Genomic DNA, 14,481 nt, shown 5'->3' on the forward strand with positions numbered 1-14,481 from the left:
CGGTCCCACTTCGATCGGCTGAGGCGTATGGAGATGTGCGGGGCTGGTCCTGACATCGCGCGGGGCTCCAAAAATCTTGCACTGTCCGAAAATCCCGCGCGATAACGGCCTGTTGGCCCGCAGCCACCTTGAGGCCATACGCAGCGCCTCGACGGGCGTACACAGCGTCTTGACATCGTACGCAACGCCTCGATATCGTACGCAGCGTCTTGACATTATACGCAGCGTCTTGATGGTGTACGCCTAACGCGTGGCGTTGCACAATGACGTCACCGCCCAACGCCGTGCGACGTCCAAATTCAGTCGGCCCGCCTCCTGCCCAGCTGATTGGTGAGTATGAAGTCAGGACCAGCCCCGCACAACTCCATACGCCTCCGCGGTTCAAATTGGAACCGGCCCCGCAAGGCTGTACACCTCAAGCCACCACGTTTGGTCGCGCGAGACACATGCAATCGCATGCTGGTGGGACAGGCCCTTTAGTAGCCATCTAATCCCGTGACAAAACAATGCAGGAATGGAAATGTTTTTGTGGCTGTTTTCAGAGGAAAAATAGAGTGGGAGCTTTGTCAGAAACTGCAGGCCCAGGCCCCTCCCAAAACCGGGTCTTTTAATAATCGACACAAACCACCTCCAATCACAATCATACAACAGGCCGCTTGGTCCATCATGTCCACTCCAAGCCAAGTATCTGCCTGCTAATGAGAACAGGGCTGAGTTGATCCGTTCAACTGACGGGGGTTTGGCGATGAAGAGAGAATCTCAGGATCATATCCTGGGGTCCTACCCTGAAAATATCCACCCTGCTGTCAAACCTATTAAACTTTTTTGAAATGCTTCCTTTTGTCAAAAACATTAAAAACCATTTGAATGATTTGAAATTATATTAAAAAATTCAAATTTGTTATAAAGTGATTCAAAATGATTTTTTTTAAAGTCCGGGGGGCAATGGTAACACACTGGAGCTCGTTGGTGCGGTGGGTGGATGGGGATTATAACCTAACCCTCTCTTCAGAACATCAGTTCTCCACCACGGGACAGTGCCAGGTCTGGTCAGGAAGGAAGGCAACGGGCGAGGAGAACCCATCTCCTGCTCAGCTCAGACTTCCTTCTATCTTACAACATAGAACATAGAAAACTATAGCGTAGGAACTTGCCCTTCAGCCCATATAGTTTGTGCCAAACATGATGCCTAGAGAAGCTAATATAATGTGCCTGCACATGATTCATACCCCTCCATTCCCTGCATATCCAAATGCCCATCTAAAAGCCTCAAACTCCACTATTGTATCTGCCTCCACCCCTCCTCCCCCAATAGTGTGTTCCAAGCACCCACTACCCTGTGTAGTGTGTAAAAAACTTGCTCCGTACATCAGTTTTAAACTTTTCCCCATTCATCCCCAACAAGTTAGGGCTTTATTGAACAAGTTAGGGCTTTATTCTTTGGAGCGCAGGAGGTTAAGGGGGGACTTGATAGAGGTTTTTATAATGATGAGAGGGACAGACAGAGTTGACGTGGAAAAGCTTTTCCCACTGAGAGTAGGGAAGATTCAAACAAGGGGACATGACATGAGAATTAAGGGACTGAAGTTTAGGGGTAACATGAGGGGGAACTTTACTCAGAGAGTGGTAGCTGTGTGGAATGAGCTTCCAGTGAAGGGTGGTGGAGGCAGGGTTCGTTTTTATCATTTAAAAAATAAATTGGATAGTTATATGGATGGGAAGGGAATGGAGGGTTATGGTCTGAGCGCAGGTATATGGGACTAGGGGAGATTATGTGTTCGGCACGGACTAGAAGGGTCGAGATGGCCTGTTTCCGTGCTGTAATTGTTATATGGTTATATGGTTATATCTGGGGAAAAGGCTCTGACTAACTACCCGATCTGTGCCTCGTACACTTTTATATACTTCTATCAATTTCTGCTGTTCCAGAGAAAACAATCCAAGTTTGTTCAACTTTTTTTAGAACCGATGCCCTGAAATGCAAGCATTATTCTGGTAAACTTCTTCTGCACCCTCCAAAACCTCCACATCCTTTCTGGCTGACTGCAACAGTACATAATACTCTAAATGTGGCTGATCCAAGGTCCTATAAAGTTGCATTGTCACTTCCTGACTCCTATATCCAATTCCCTGAACACACAGCCACTAATAAATATGAATGAATGAATGAATCAATCAACATGCTGAGCCATCAACAGCTAAAATACACCAAATGCTGAAGTAACTGAGCGGGACAGGCAGAATCTCTGGATAGAAGGAATGGGTGATGTCTTCAGTTTGAAGAAGGGCCATGACCTGAGATTTCACCCATGGCATCTATCTGGAGATGCTGCCTGACCCGCTGAGTTACTCCAGCTTTTTGTGTCTATCTTCGATGTAAACCAGCATCTGCAGTTCCTTCCTACACAACAGTTAAAAGACAATGGTTCCCTCTGGGCTGCTGGATGTTGGATAGAATGATTGGACTCGGGGAGACGCTGCAGACTAAAGGGAGTCACATAGCTGTGCGGATCAGACAGAACAGCGGAGGAAAGACCAGAGATGAGATCCGCCTACATTTTATTGAACGACAGAGCAGAGTTGAGGGGCCACATGGCCTGCTCCTGCCCCAAATTGGTATTGCACACAAACGGAAATCTGTGAAATATTGATGAACATCACTCCATTTCCACTGTAGGTCAGGCAACGAGCCATGCTGATGGTGTGTGGAGGGGCCATCAACTCCATAATAGTGAGAGTGAAGTGAATCTGCCTGAATTGGTTGATGACTTTTTAGAAGGCGTGATTAGAGATGATGGGTTTGGGGGCTGGGGGGGAGAGAATGCAGTCATTTGTGGATAAACGTAGATTAAAAGTGCTCCAGCACTGTTCCAGCTAACTTGCTGGATAATGTAGTTTGCCAAATTGACCATTTTTTTTAAAGGGAATTAGAAGCTTCTGAGCATTTGTACAAAAAGAGGAGAGAGCAGGCAATTCCACTGACAGATGAGCTTGAAACCAGTCCTCCTGCCTGATTAATGCATCCACAATTGCTTGATGGACGACACATGGACACATGGTAAGACTGCTATTAAATCAAGCCTCTCTTGATGTACTCACGACTAGTCGCTCTTCATGGAAAAGCTCCCAGTAATTGCTGAGTTTTGATGAGTGACACTATATACCTAGTAAATGGAGGCTGATGTGCCAGATTTAAAAGCGAAGGACTTGCTCAATTATTCCACTCAAAATGCTTTCCACATGTCTTCTGATATTTAAATCCTTACTTTCCTCCATTGCTTTATTTTTCACAACATTGATGACTTTAATATACCTTGTTTCCTTATCTCTGTGGAAAGTAAGGGGAAAAAAAGTGATGATCAGTTCTGACTGATCATCTACCTCATAAACCAGCCCTATCTCCATATTGCCTTCTTCCTTTAAAATGTAAAATCTATTGATTTCTCTTTGCATTGACTGAGGCGTTGAGAATTCCACGGGTTTGCCACTCACTGAGTGAAGACATTTCTCCTCATTTCAATCTTAAATTGCTTACTCCTTAGTTTGAGACATGTGATTCCTAGTTTTAGACTTCTCAGCCAGGGAAACCTTTGTGATGTTTGGTGGACTGTGTGGGGTGGGAGGACCCGTTGCTCCTCCCGTGCTGCAGATGGCGCTGCACAGGACAAAGGGAGATGTTTTGTATATAGTTTATCCTGTCTGTAGACAGTGTGTGTGCAGCCATTTTGAGTTGTCTTGCTGCCAGCATTGAGTAAAGTATAAAAGTCTTCTGTTGTAAATTGAAGACACTCAAATTTTGTGCAGACCTGGAAAACGAGCACGAAGGTGATGTCAGGATACTTAGGAATGCGTCCAAAGACCCAGATAAGAGCCTATTTTATTTCTTTAAAAAAACAGAACTCAAACTAACATGTCTCGGCAATTCTATTGTTTCGATCGCGAGCGAGAAAGGTGGTCATCGTATTTAATGCGCGCTGAGTTTTATATTGAAAGTATTGCAATTATGACTGACAAGAGGAAGAAGGCTCTCTTGTGTTCATCAATGTCTCCAGAAACTTTTGCACTGCTTCAAAATTTACATACAGAAGTAACTGAAGTTTCATATGCTGAAATCACAACGGCTTTGCAGCTGCATTTCGAAGAAAGTCGAAATTTCCTCGCAGCTCGCCTTGATTTCTACAGGACGGTGCAAAAGGAAGGGCAATCGATCACCGGATTTCTTGCCGAACTTCACACCAAGGCAAAGGCACGTGATCTTAAAACGCAATGCTGCGAAAAGTGCCAAGACAGTGCGTTGCGGGATAGACTGGTCATGGGCTGCAGGCGTTCATTCAACCAGCAGGCGATTCTCAAGGAATCGGACGCCTCATTGAAGATTGTGCTGCAGTGTGCTAAGATGGCCGAGCTGCTGAGTAAAGAACTGCACAAAATGGCCGGCGAAACAGAATCAAAGCTCCCTCAAGAGGTGCATACAGTTCGTCAGACTCGTCCACAATGCCAGAAACCACTTGATTGACCTAGAGCAAATCCGGAGAAGGAGGGACAGTTTCTGAAGAGCCGTCCCCCTGTGGAGGGAGGATCGAAACACTGCTTCTGGTGCGGCTCGACTGCTCGTGATCACCTTGAGTGCCCGTATATCGAGTCCGTTTGTTATGCCTGTTACGCAAAAGGTCATCTCCAGGGACTGTGTCAATCCGTAGGAAAGCTGACAACGGGCAAGAAAGTGCAAAACACAGTCGACCAAATCGCGGAGACCATTTCTATTGAAGTGCTCAAGGTGTCTACAATCACCGACAAGCCGAGGATTTTGCTGCAGGTCTTGAACATCGATCTACAGTTCACACCTGGGAGAGGATCGGATCGCCGAAACTGAAACCGGCCAACATCCGCCTTTTCGGAAATGGACGACAGCCCATACCCATGAAAGACAAATGTACTGTCGCCGTTTCCTGTAATGATGTGACACAGATGTTGCCGCTGATCGTCGTTGGTAAAGAAGGTACATCCCTGTGCGCCATCGACTAGATCCATGCTTTCAAGCTCGACATGAACGCCTTGATGTAAGATGGATCAACTATGGCATTGTCATCTACCACGGATTGCAACGTGGTCAGCAAGTGCGAGAATAATCTGCGAAAACAGGACGTCGATTGGCACTGGTCCAACATTGGGTAAAGTATTAAAGCCTTCTGTTGTAAATTGAAGACTCTCAAGTTTTGTGCTGGCTGAGAAAAAGAACACAAAAACCTTCTCCCCATATTTACTCTGCACAGCCCTCTAAGAATTTTGTACACTTCAATAACGTTGCCCTTCATTCTTTTCAACTCTAAAGAACAGAGGCCCAGCTTTCTCAATTACTCCTCAATCTGACTGATTTTATGGAGATCCTTGAGAAAGTACGCTGTGGATAAATGCGGAATGGGTGGGTGCGCTAAGGTTTCTAGAAAGGATTCAATTAGATTATCTATGCTCCTCTTTCTCTATAATTATAAAACTCTGATCTTATGGAGATCCTTGATGTGGATGTATTTTTGTGCGGTGTGTGTGTGTGTGTGTGTGTGTGTGTGTGTGTGTGTGTGTGTGTGTGTGTGTGTGTGTGTGTGTGTGTGTGTGTGTCTTTGTGTGTGTGTGTGTGTGTGTGTGTGTGTGTGTTTGTGTGTGTGTGTGTGTGTGTGTGTGTGTCTTGTTTGTCTGTGATTCACATCTCCTCGAAAACACGATGCGCTAACGGTGAAACTGTTACATATTCCAATGGAGATTTACCACATGATTTCAAAATTCACCTCATCGGAAAATTTGATTAATTAATTCTTGAGTTATTTATTTAAATTGTTCACACAGATATGACATTTTTTTAAAGCTAACGAGCTGATGACGTCACAATGACTCTGCTCCACGCGGCCCACTGCACAGTGTTTCAATGTGCAGCCCGCTGGGCACTTTCTTTCATGCACTGCGAGTTACGTCGCCCCCCCTCCTCTCCAAATCCTCTCCCCTTCCCTCCACCTTCCCCCTCTCCCCCCAATCCCCCCCTCTTTCTCCCCCCCACTACCCCTCCCCCATCCCTTCTTCCCCCTTCCCCCCTCTCTCTCCCCCATCCCCCCCTCTCTCCCTCCCCTTCCCTCCCCTTCCCCCTCCTCCCTCCTCCCCTCCCCGACATTCCCCCCCCTCCACCCATGCCCCTGTCCACTGCCCCCTCTCTCTCCTACCCCTACCCCTCTTCACCCCCTTCTCTACCTCAGTCCCCTCCCCCTCCCCCCCCTCCCCCTCCCCCTCCACCCTCCTCCCCATCTCTCCTCCCTGTCTTCACCCCCCCCTCTCCTCCCCCTCTGCCCCTCTCCTCCTCCCCTCCCTCGCCTCCTCCTCTCCTCCTCTCCTCTCCCTCCCTCCTCTCCTCCCTCTCCTCTCCCCCCTCCTCTCTCCCCTCCCCATCTCCATCCCCCCTACACCCCTCCCCCCCCCCCCCCACCACCTCCCTCTCCCTCCCCCACTTTCACTTTTTCTGCCCCACTCTCTCTGCCCCTCTCTATCTGTCTCTGCCCGCTCTCTCTCTGCCCTCTTTCTCTACCCCCCCCCTCTCTAAACGTGCCTGCAAGGTGGGGGCTATGCGTCGGTGGATAGGACGGGGATGGGGAAAAAGGAGCCAATGAATAATAATATAATATCAAAGGTGATGGTTGGGGGGGGGGGGGTGATTAGCGTGTGTGTGTGATGCTGCAGCCCCCCCCCCCCCCCCCCCCCCCCCAGAGGTGAGTTGAAGTTTAGAATATTTTTAAGGATGAAATTAAATGGTACCCAATAAGTAAGAGGGTGAAAGGAAACGTTAGGTGGACAGGAAAGTGGAAGTAAGATTACAATCAGATCAACCATGATCTTATTAAATGCTGGGCAGGCTTGAGAAGGTGAGTACCTATTCATTGCTCTGAATTCATGTATTGGGTGTCAGACTTGTCTTCCCAGACACCATTATGGTGAATCTTCACTACATCTCTTCTATAACATATATATTCTCTATCAGAGAAAGAGACCAAAACCGTACACACCACTCCAGGTGTCTTCTCACAAAGTGCTTATGTAATTGTAATTGGGTATATAAATGTTTCCAACCTCTCTGCAACTTGAACCCAATGCTTGGAAACATCTTAGTCTCTCCACTCTGAATTGCCTCAAGACTAATAACATCCTTTATGTAATTTAAATAGTTAATCTTCTCATAATGGCTGAACATTGATCTAATAATGGCTGCACATTGATCTAATAGCAATTGTATTATGATTAAGATCTACATTGCATTTGAAGGAGTGAAATTCACAAAATGATACAAAGGCTCTGGATTTTTTTCCAGTTAACGGCTAAAACGGCAGTTCAATGGAAGATGTTAAAAACAGAGATTAATGTGATGCAGCCAGTTTATGGCAGTCCTCCCAAGAGCCAATTAGCTAATACTGAAGAGCAAGGAATTAAAGACGAATTATTGGTTAGGAAATTGTCTGAGCAGCAGGAAATAGTAGAGATAATAGGATGGTATTTGAATTGGCAAAATGGAACTAGTGATATCCCGCAGGCATTTGTGACGGGGCTGTAATTGTTTGCTGTAGTTATTAATAACCGATGTGCGGATAGAAAGCATATAGCTAGACTGCGGACAGTGCAAGGATAAGTGACACTAAAAGCAGGGTCGATTGAAGCAAAACAGATGTCAATGGATTGAGTGAATCAAACTTTCTGAAATGGATGTCATGGTAGAAAAAATGAGACTTTTCACTTTGTTTGGAAGTGGTGAAAAAAAACCCCAGTGGTTTAGCAGAATGATGCCAAGAACAGCGGGTATCAGGTGCAGGGACAGGTTCGATAGACTTGGATTTTTTTTTCCTCTGGAATACCAGAGGTTGATGGGAAACCTGTTTTGGAGTATATCAAATGATGAGAGTCATAGATAGGGTAGACAGTCGGAGCCTGTTTCCCAGAGTGGAAATATCAAAGACTAAAGGGCAAAGTTTAAAGGAAATGTGTGGGGCAAGATTTTTACACAGAGGGTGGTGGGTGCCAGGAATATGCTGCTCAGGGAGGTGGTGGCATTACAGACGTTTGGACAAGCACATGAATGGAGAGATGTGGATAATGCGCATGCAGATAAGAGTTGGTCTCTGCACCATGTTGGGTACAGACATTGTGGGCCAAACGTCCTGTTCTTGTTCTGTACTTTTCTATGTTCAGTGGGAATTCATTTACATCAATATAATTAAAAGTCTCATCTTGACCACTTCCTGTCTGCGCTGTATATTGATTTTAGAAAAAAGTCTACCCTGTATAGCTATGATTTTTGGTCATCTTACTCACAGTCCTTCTCCGCTGAGCCAGTCCCGAGGAATTTTCCCATCAATGAAAAGTAAAAAAGTTATGAGTGTTTAAAAAACCTTGAGATCAGCTGATTGGTCCTCTCGCATGTCAATCATCGCAATGAAGGTAACGCCCCTTCCGGGGGGGGGGGGGGGGGGGGGGGGGTGGACTGTCATTCTAAGTTGTGAATCAACTGAACACATGCAATAAATTTATTTGTTAGCCCTTAATGACAATGCTAGGAGTTATTTGGCCTGCTGCCCTGCCTGTGATTTAAAGTGCAATGCTTAATTTGAAATGAAATAACCATATAACAATTACAGCACGGAAACAGGCCATCTCGGTCCTACAAGTCCGTGCCGAACAATTATTCCTTAGTCCCACCTGCCTGCATCATACCATAACCCTCCATTCCCTTCTCATCCATATGCCTATCCAATTTTGAAATGAAATGACAATGCCATGAGTTGTTTGGCCTGCTGCCATGCCTGTGCTTGAAACTCTCTGTGTGCGTGTGAGTTAGTGAGTTAGTGAGTTAGTTAGTTAGTTAGTTAACCAGCCCTTCCCAATGAAGCTGGGACCCAATGGGTTCCACTTAGTCTAGTATATAATTAAACAGGGTAACAAAAGCTTACCTTTGCACCTGGAAATCTTGCATTTAATTTAATTGTTTATGGGATGTGTGTAAAATCCCCATGTGTTGCTCTTAGTTGGTATTGACTGCTATTGTTTGGTTTTGGTTTATCATGTGTTCTGAGATACATTGAAAGGCTTTGTGTAGGATGCTATCCAGTAAGATCCTATCATACATGAATACAATCATACACAGAGAATAGGTAATGCAAAGAGAAAAATAAACAAATGCAAAATATAGTGTTATAGCAATAGCGAAAGTGCAGATAATAAAAAAAGTGCTAAAAGTGCATGGTAGGTTGGGAGTTTTGGACCACACTCTTAGCTTCTGAAAGGTCCTTTCAGTATCTGAGAGCAGTGGGGATTTGCTGAGAAAATAAAGTCAAATATTTATGTAGTGAAATTACAAAACACTTCCACACACAGAGTAAACAAGTGGAACGCTTTTCTGCTGTTGATATTATTCATCAGGTCAATTGTTATTGGGATTGATAGAATTCTAGTTTTAGCAGAAGTGTTGAAGATCAGGTTATAATGATACAGGCCACGATAGATCAGCCTTGGCCATAATGAATGTTTGAACAGACCTATGAAGCTAAATGTCTGATGCTGCAAAATTACAACTGCTTCCATTTCCTTTTCTCTGAAAAGGAAACTAATCTTTGCTGCCAACAACCATTTCACACTAGTTAACATTAAAGCCACCTCACCCGGTAAGCTTAGTTTAGTGGGTCGGGTACTTTTTGGTGCTGCCGTCCCGGCGCCTCCGTTTTGGCGCCGCACATAGTTAATGCTTATCACCGAAACAGCGGTGCCGAAAAGACTGTTGCATTTCTGACATTTGCTTGGTGCGGTGAGCGAGGTCAGTCAGTTCCGAAGAGTTTTGAGGGAAGCCTGCAGTTTGGTAAAAGTTGTCGGTCTCTGCTGTTTTCCCAGTGCTGGAGCAGGGAGGCTTGTTTGTAGAATGGGAGTGAGAGCTTCCTATCGCTTTAATACACACACGCTGGGTATAAATGCGATACCTGTTTACCTTGCTTCATGCTTCGGGCAAGATACTGTTCTTTTTAGAGTAAATATATTAAAATGGCAAAACAGCGGTGCCGAAACGGCGGCGCCAAATGGTACCATTCCGTAGTTTAGTAATACAGCACTGAAACAGGGTCTTCGACGCACCGAGTCTGCGCGGACAGCACATGAATGCTATCCGACACCCACTAGGAACAATTTTAGAATTTGGCCAAGCCAATTAGCTTACAAACCTGTACATCTTTGGAGTGTGGGAGGAAACCAGAGCTCCCGGAGAAAACCCACGCAGGTCACGGGGAGAACATGTAAACGCCATACTTAGTAAGGATCGAACCCGGATCTCTGGCACTGTAAGGCAGCAGCTCTACCGCTGCGCAACTGTGCCGCCCATGCTACTGGTCCAAATGCTCAAAATTCTGCAGCCTTATCAATTTGCTTACACCCTTTCGTTGTATAACCTGGTTTTGGTGATAACTTGGAGGGGGCTTTTATTCCGAGTTATTATGGTTTTACATTTCCATTGCAAATGTCAAATCTCAGGACCTGAACATTTCTGCATCACACCAGTTAGCAGAATGATGACAGTTGATCCCACTAAACCAGACATTTCTTCTCATCTGTAATTAACCTCGAGACATGCTTAAAATCCGTTACTCTATAATTGACCTAAAAAAAAAATCCCATAGAAATGAAACTCCTCTGGCCTTAGAGCAATGTATCAGGTTTCATGCAATTAGTTTTGGTGGAAGAATTATTGAGTCTATGTCTGACAATGTTTCAGGCAATGCATAACTCACATACAGATGCACATTATTTATGGAAAAGACAAGGATGATCCATGGTGTAACCTTACTCTTAACTCCTTTCAAATTTGAAAGGTTTCCATTAATGTGCACTCTCTTCGATTAGCTCATTCTTTAAATCCTTGTCTTCACTTCTATTCTAGGCCTTCTTGTTATTTAAAGGCGATATAGAGCCAATCAAATATCGAAGTAGGTGCCACAAAGCCATTAATGTATCTGGCAGGTTACACAAGGGATAAGCTCAGGTTCAGAGCACCCTTGGCCACATAGAGATGTAGAGAGAGAACAGCAAAGGACAGCACAGAACCCTGGTGAGCACCGATGTTGATGGTTAAAGTGAAGCCAATAAAGCCTCTGTCCCACTCGGGCGATCTCCACCTCGAGTTCTGGCGACCTTGCCCACGATCCATAGTCGCAGGAAGGTGGTAGGAGGTCTTCGTCACTCTCCTTCATGGTCGAGAGTGGTCTCCACGTAGTCGAGGCTTCAGCTAGGTCGCGGCGTATTTTTCACGATGTTAAAAATTGAACGCGACTAAAAATAGGTCGCCAATAGGTGGCAAAAATCGATACTTTTTTAGTGGTAGGTCTAGTTGAAGTCGGTCGTGGTAGGTCGTGATGCTGGTCGTTGGTACTCAAAGGTGGTCAAAGGTAATAGCTCCGGGGTGAAAAAAGGTCAGTAGAAAAAAAAAGGTGATTTAAACAGCAGCACGTGACCTCTGTCACTCCAGACATGTTCATTCATAGCTGGGGAGTTTTTTTTGGAGAGGAGACTTGTGTTTTAGAGATGGCACCAAAAAGCAGCAGCGCGGGGGGATGGCACAACCCTCAATAAAACCTGTCATGCAGGGGTTGCCCACCCAGGAGGAGGAGTGGCAGGAGGTGATGCCACAGGAGGTGATAGTGCAGGAGGAGGTAGCCCTGCATGAGAGACCCCTGGAGGGGGAGACCAGGGTGGTAGTGTATGTCCCCACCACCACCCCATCCTTCACTGCCTCATTTGAAGGCAGCAAAGCAGCCCTTTCTCCTGTGTCTGACAGCATCAGAGGCAGATGCCCCATTGGTGGTGAGGGAGGGCTGGAGGAAGGTTATGCCCTACACCTTCACCTGGCAGCAGGAGGGGGACCTTGAGGAATGGTTCCAGCAGAATGCCATCCTGTACGGAAAGGAAAATGAGGGGGACAGGGACAGGGACAAGAATGGCATGCTTGCCATCCACTGCCCCACACGTGTGCTTAAAGTTCCATCTTTAGTCAAAGCCCAGCGCCACTCTCTTCCAGTCGTCTGGTGTACTGGGCCAGTCCAGCACATCATCTCCATTCACCCATTGAGACCTCTTCTTGCGCTTCCTCTTCACCCTTGCTCTTCCCCTTCTGCCTTTCTTGAAAGGCTGCTGAAGCAAAAGGGCTACTGCAAACAGCAGTAGTTGTATTATTTCCTCCAAACTAGTTCCTTCCTTACTTGCAAGGTTCAGAATGATTACAAAAAAAAAACTAGGGAGACATTTATTAGTGAGAAAAAAATGCAGACATGACATCATTTTATCAGGTGATCATTTGAGCTGCAGATTCTCGTCACTGGTCATTGTTGGTTTTCGGCGTGGTCCTCTGAGGTCGAAGGGAGACGTGCTCATTCGCGGACCAATTTGCCAGAGACCATCCTCAAGTAAAACGTACATGGTCGAAGCCGGTCTTCAACACAGTCGAAGCAGGTCTTCTTCATAGTCGAGGGAGGTCTTCAACATAGTCGTAGTGGGTCGTACACATAGTTGAGGAAGGTCGTAGGACGTAGGTCACCGCGACCTTGATTTTTTTAAAAAAAGTTGATTTAAGGTCACCAGAACTCGCGGTGAACGTCTCCCAAGTGGGACAGGCCCTTAAGAAGCCTCAAAAATGAATAGGGCATATTTTTCTGAACCCGATTGACATTGGTCTTCATTTGGAAAGGGTGCTAGATTGGCTGTTATTAATAACACCAATATTGGAAGAGTAGAAGATTTATGTTAATATAATGTTCTGAGGAAGTCGGCAAAATAAATCAGCAGAGAGGGGTTTGCTTTACTGTGCCCTCTCATTGCATTGCTACTAAACTTAATTTCAGTCTCTTGAACAATTAGGGAACAACCTTGCTCAAGTAGTGGTACAAAGCAGCAAACATGGAAGAGGTTGACTGTCAAGAACACCGAGCTATGATATTGACTGGAGAAGTGGGTTTGACTGTGGTAACAGAGAGTAAATTGCGGTATAATTGATCCATTATTCCAAGCAATAAGTTGACTGCATTCATTTCTGCTGTAAACCACACTTCCCAAAGGAGCACTTTCAGTAGATGGATAGAGCAGTATAAAGGAAGCTAATCCTTTGCCCTTACAGTCACTTCATCCTTAAAGTCACACTTCGGCAGAAATGCAAATACAATTATGAAGAACGAACAGATCTAAGGTTATTGATTAAACAAATATATTGGCCAGTAAAGCCCAAATGGCTATGAATCCATATCCAGGATCCATATAACCAGCAATTTTTCAACACCAAATGTTTAATAATACTTTGAAGTGAAAAAAAGAACAATTTGCAATGGCTTGAGTTTTGGAGACAAATGAATTGGACATTAAGTTTGCACAGTTTCTGAACAGCATTCTGAGAAGAGAGTCTTTTGTCCGATTATGCGTAAGTATTTGAGTTCTGAAGGCGCAATGTAGCTTCTCAATCTCTTTCCGCAAAGCTGGATATTGTCGCTGCTCACATCTCATTAGCACAAAGAAACATTGGAACTTGCTCTGATATGACAATCTTCATTTCTCAGAGACAGCAAATTACTTGTCGAGCAGTTACAGCTATTACATAATAAACAAATGCATTAAAGATAGAGCACCCAACAGCAGCATTATTGCACTTAAGTGTCAACTATACAGAGCAGGAAAATATCATCCATCCGAATATTGTTCCTTCAGGATGATTCTCAATCTTGGAAATATCATTTTCTTTGAAGTTAAGATTGCATTGAAGATGGGTGACATTTACATGAAGCTCCTCCTGAAACAATTTAAATGACCTCATGAGCATTTCTGCTTATTATCTATCCATTGCAATGCGAGAAAGTCATTAGTACTGAAACTCAGTTGCTCATCAGTGCTGAAAGTCTCCCGTCAATCATTGCCAAATCAAAGAAAATCATGGAACTACTGATGTTTATTAGATCTGACACCACCAGCACAGCTGTGAGTACTAATAAAACAGGTACGCGTGGCAAAAAACACAGTGCTGGAGTAACTCAGCGGGCCAGGCAGCACCTCTGCAGTACATGGAGGGGCGACATTGTGAGTCAAGACCTTTCTTCGGACTGATCATAGCAAGGGAGAGAAAGCTGGAACGGAGGTGGCAGTGGGACAAAGAAAGGCAAGTATTAGGTGGATACAGGACAGGGAGGTTCACTGGTGAGTGGATGAGTGGCAAAAAAGGAAACAAAAGGCTGTGATATAAGGAGAGAAAGAGTGTGAAATGTGAGGCCAGAATAAGGGATGTGGAATGGAAGAGGGGGGGGGGGGGGGGGGGGGGGTGGAGGTAGAGGGGGGGGGGGGGGGGGGGTGGGGGGGGAAGGGGGGGGGGGGGGGGGGGATAGTGGGAGAAATTGTGCAGATTCAGGAGGGTCACATGGAAGATAGGGGGGGGGGGGGGGTATA

General features: G+C 45.4%; 1 protein-coding gene across 1 annotated transcript in view; it reads right to left on the reverse strand.

The window, feature by feature from the left end:
- Positions 1 to 14,481, reverse strand: part of adgrb3 (adhesion G protein-coupled receptor B3) — a 711,502-nt gene that overhangs the window by 275,770 nt on the left and 421,251 nt on the right.

Source organism: Leucoraja erinacea, chromosome 5 (assembly GCF_028641065.1).
Source record: "Leucoraja erinacea ecotype New England chromosome 5, Leri_hhj_1, whole genome shotgun sequence".
Lineage (NCBI taxonomy): Eukaryota > Metazoa > Chordata > Chondrichthyes > Rajiformes > Rajidae > Leucoraja > Leucoraja erinaceus.